The sequence below is a fragment of the Gossypium hirsutum genome, chromosome D04 (genome assembly GCF_007990345.1).
Source record: "Gossypium hirsutum isolate 1008001.06 chromosome D04, Gossypium_hirsutum_v2.1, whole genome shotgun sequence".
NCBI lineage: Eukaryota > Viridiplantae > Streptophyta > Magnoliopsida > Malvales > Malvaceae > Gossypium > Gossypium hirsutum.
In genome coordinates, this window is record NC_053440.1 from 14,304,779 (window position 1) to 14,309,861 (window position 5,083).

The 5,083-nt window shown below is 34.8% G+C and overlaps 1 non-coding gene across 1 annotated transcript; it reads left to right on the forward strand.

The window, feature by feature from the left end:
• The first annotated feature begins 1,061 nt into the window (after positions 1-1,061).
• Positions 1,062-1,168, forward strand: LOC121216554 (small nucleolar RNA R71). Its single transcript, XR_005912734.1, has one exon. It is a non-coding gene; the product is annotated as a small nucleolar RNA R71 (small nucleolar RNA).
• Positions 1,169-5,083: the final 3,915 nt, after the last annotated feature.

Below are 5,083 nucleotides of genomic sequence, written 5' to 3' on the forward strand. Positions count from 1 at the left end.
CTAGGAACTTCTTGAATTGAATTTCCTGCTTCTGCTTCTGAAGTCTTTGAGGGTAGGGTGGTGGAGGTTTCATTACTGGAACTGGTTGATTTATTTTTTGTGGCAATTCTACATGTAACAGAGTTATTATTTGATCAGAATTAGCTGGTTCAGAAGTTACCTTGTCAGATTTTGCAGATTCAATTTCTGATGAAACTGGAATTTTAACACTCGGTTGAACTTCTTTTGAGTCATGAGCGTCAGTTGGCTCCTTTTCAACTTCGACGAAATTGGGCTCTAAAGTCTTTCTACTCCTCAATGTTAACGCTTTACAGTGCTCCTTCCCTAGATTCCTCAGATTCTTCATATCACTAGGTAAAGCACCTTGTGGTCGGTTTCTAAGTTCAGTTGCAAGCTGGCCCACTTGATTCTCCAAATTCCTTAGAGAGGCATCATTTTTAGCCATGTATGCCTTCAATAGATTCTCTAGGCTATTGGATGGTTTAACTTCGGTTGGTTTCTGAGCTTGTTGGGAAAAACTAGGTGGCTGGGTCGATCTAGGTTAGATATAATTGTTACTGGTTCCTGCCCCTTGGTTACTCCAGGAAAAATTTGAGTGGTTTCGCCATGATGGGTTATAGAAATTGGATTGCAGCCCTTGCCTTCCTCGATTTTGGTTCTGGTTAGCCATGTAATACACATATTCTGGGTTCGATGGACATTCTTTGAACAAATTTCCTTCCCCACAATAAACACAAGCTACATTTTCAAATTGATTCAATGGTTGTGTTGCAAAACTATTACACCAATTAGTAGTAAGATTTTTTAACATTGAGGATATTGATGATACTTGAGATGCGAGTGAAGTAAGAGTGTCTACTTCATGTATTCCAGCGACTCGTCTTCTTGATGCTGCTCTATTGGTTGGCTAGTGATAATTGTTGCTGGCAATCCTCTCAATGATTTCATAATCCTCATTATAAGACTTAGAAAGGAGAGCACCATTAGCAGAAGCGTCCACTACCATCCTCGTGTGAGCATTGAGACCATTTTAAAATGTCTCAAGTTGTATGCAATGTGGGATTCCGTGATGAGGGCACTTTCGTAATAATTCTTTGTACATTTCCCATGCCTCATACAATGACTCATCATCCGTTTGTTGGAAAGCAGTGATCTCGTTCCTTAACTTAGGATTCTTGCAAGGCGGCAAATACTTCATAAGGAATTTTTCTGCTTAACTCTTGCCTTGTTGAAATTAAGTTTGGTGGTAATAAGTTTAACCAAGCTCGAGCTCTATCCCTTAGTGAATATGGGAACAAATTCAGTTGTAATGCATCTTCGGGTACTCCGACTAACTTGAAAGAATCGCTCACCTCCATAAACAGTCTTAAGTGTAGGTGAGGATCTTTGGTAGGCATTCCATTGAATTGACCCACTGTCTGAAGCATCTGGAACATGACTGGCTTCAACTTGAACTGTTGTGCCTCAATTTCAGGTCTCCTAATACCCGGATTAAGATCGTGAAATACTAGCACAACATACTGTCTTAAAGCTCTATCCCTATCATCAGCAATAAGGATAGGATTTTGAGCAAGGTTTGCTCCGTTTCCTTGATTCGAATTTTCGAAGTTCATCTCTTCAGTCCTTCTCTAACTTGCTTTTCTTCTTCGCTGTCGAAAAGTTCGTTCAATCTCAGGGTCTATAGGGAGTAAATCAATGATTCGATCAATACTCATAAACACCTGAAATAATCACAGAAAAATTAACTAAGTTAAAATTTGAATAGAAAAATAAACAAAAATGCAAAACTAACAACTTCACAAATAATGAATTTTTTTAAAACACAGTCCCCGGCAACGGCGCCAAAAACGTGGAACGGCAGAAATGTGCAAGTGTACACAATCGCAACAAGTAATAAAGTGACAAGTAAATGTCGAGTTATCGTACCCACAGGGACTATGAAAATAATTATTTATGGATGCTATTTAAAACACTCTAGTGAAGAAAAATATTTTGTTTGAAGAGGGTGATTAAAAACTAAGATTTTAAACTAAGTGAGCTTAATAAATAAATCTCAAATGCACGATTTCAAAATACGATTTTAATCAAGATGACATAATTGTGTTAGATTAATTACATTTCTTAACTTAGAATTATTAAAATCATTTTATATTGTTACGAATAAGTTCACGGCAACTCGGTAATTTGCTAACTTATGAACATACTCACATACCAAAATCCATTTATCTCTTGACTATATCCCTATGTCAATTCAACCGATTAAAAAAATGTTAATAGGCAAATATGTTATTTCACATACATACTTATTAAATCGAAATAATCTCTTGTACATATCCCTATGTCAATTCAAACAATTGACTCGATTTAATAAGCACATAAAAGACTATGTGAGGTAACAAAGTATCCTTACCTTGAAACAGTTTAATCACAATAATCTTGCATGTTATGCAAGACAAACGTGTCTTCAGGTACCGTTGCTAATCTAACCCTTAGCTACCTTAGATGATTAAACATGCACTAATTAAGTAATGTGTCCATTAATTACAATTTCAATCCGTTTAAATAATTAATTCATTAGTTACCTAACAATTGTAATGCAATAATAACTTAGTCATGATTTTACTTAATCAAGCATCTTACCGAGGCCTATAACAACATAAACACAATTTCAATAATTTTAACAAATGAAATGCAATCGGCTTAACAACAACATAAATATTCATAGATATGTTCAACTTAACAACAACAAAAATTAAAGAGATAGGGAATAAGAATCAAATCCGGTGTTTTTCCGTTGCTTGACTAGTTGCTCCGTTCTTCCTTTTCCATTGTCCTCATCAACCAAGGCTGCTGTGAATACTTAATTGCTGCTCCAAATAGTTGATGAATGCCCCTTTCCCAAGAGGAGAAATGGGCAAGAGAGCAAGGGAATTTTGGAATGGAAAAGAAGAGAGAAAGCGGAGAGAAGAGAGGAAAGATGTGGATGCTTGAGGTGTGTTTCTAAAATGACCAGCCTAAGGGGGTTTTTATAGCTGAGGAGGTCTGCTAAAAATAGCTAAAATTATCAGCCAAAGAGCCCTCCCTTGGCCGGCCACACATGTGACAAGGTTGATAGTTTCAACTTTGCTAATTTAGGCTTAGGGCAAATATATAAAGCCACCAAATGTGGAGGGGTTTGAATGCAACTTGAACAAGTCTTCAAGGGCCTCTTTGCAAGCTTAAATAATAAGCTAATAAGCTAATTTGGTTCCGCTCTTTGGACAGTTTTTGGGCTGTCCATTTCTTGGTCAGTTTGGTTAACTCGGTTCAGTTCAACTGTTCCACTTTTTCATAATTAATTAATAATAATTTATTAACCCAAATTAAATTGGATATATATTAAAATTAATTATATTATGAATTAATGCATATAATTTTGGATCGTCTTAGGCAGAAAGTTCACCTCGATATTTCAAATTGAGTCTCAGTTTTGTGCTTCTAGCAGTGTCTGCCGAGCAAATTTTCGCCCTTTGTGCAAATCTGTCGAAAATAACCGAAATTCATCAAAATTAATTATAAAATTAACTAAAATTAAACATGTTCATATTTTAAGTGCACTTTAATTATTTTGTAAAAATTAATTATTTTTCGACAATAATTTTATCGAAACGGTATGATTTTAAGTTAAAAAGGGTATGTAAAAATGTGTATATTTCCGTGTTTCCAGCAGTACCAAGATAGAGCTCAATTCACGATCCGACAGAAAACCAAACAACTCTTCAGGAAACACATCAAAAAAATCCTTAACAGTGCGAATATCCTGAACCCTCAACTCCTTACTAACCGAATTCATTACATAGGCTAAGTAAGCTTCACAACCTTTCCCTATAATCTTTTTAGCCTTCATTGCCGAAACTATATTAAACAAAAATCCCGGTCTCTCACCAACTACAAAAATTTCCAACCCATCACTATTCTTCAAAGTAATTCGCTTCATCTCAAATTCTACCTTATCCTTATGTTCAGTCAACCAGTCCATACCTAAAATAAAATCAAAACCATAAAATGGTAATTCTATGAGATCCACAGAGAAAATGTGCCATTGTATTATAAGAGGCCATCGAAGATAAACTTTATTCACAACGACACTATCTCCAAAGGAACTAATTACAGTCACATCCAAATATACGAATGTGTAGAACCAGAATCAACCAAGGAAAATAATGGAATAGATTGCAAAGTGAAAGTACCTTAGCTTTCCATCATTAAGGATTTTCTTAAATTCACTAATTTGATCAACCTTTGAGGATAATGTTTAACCTTACAAATCCTTTAAGATTTCTACCCTAATCTTAAAATTTAAACCCTCTCAAAAGAACAAACAAATGAGAGAATAAAAAACAATTCTTACAAAATTTGAATGTTTGCAAGTTAAGCACACACCCAATGCGAAACACTTGAGCTTAGAAAATACAATAAATGCTTAAAAGTGTTTACAAGAAAAATATAAAGAATTTAAGCACAAATGGTTGGTATAGGAGTTTTTGATCATTCTTGACTTTTGATCTTTTGTAATATCTGTTGTTTTTGTAGAAGCTTTGGAAGCTAGCATTTATACCCCCTAATAGATTTCCAATCATTGTTTTGTTAGGAATTGAATAAATTCATTGGTAAAAGCCAAAGCATTAATGAATCCTACAACAAAATGAATTGATACCTTTGGAGGGGTATCAATACTTTATGCATCTAATGCCTCAGTTTAGTGACCGTTAAAGCCTATAGTATCGATACAATAGGAAGTGTATTGATACCTACTATGAGGTATCGATACCTTGGGGAGGGTATTGATACTTGGGCAATTTTTCTTTGATTTTTGAAAACATCGAACCTCAAAATAGTATCGATATCAATATTGTCTTTAGGGTATTGATACATTTTATTTTTGCTTAATTTTCTTGAACATCAAAACTTAAATTAGTACTGATACCAGACAGGGGTGACTGCCACCAAACGTGTGAATGTCTAGACTAGAAACACTGTAGCAAAAAGATATAGAATAAAACAACCGTGTTCATAAGTAGACGGGTCAAATTTTAATATAATT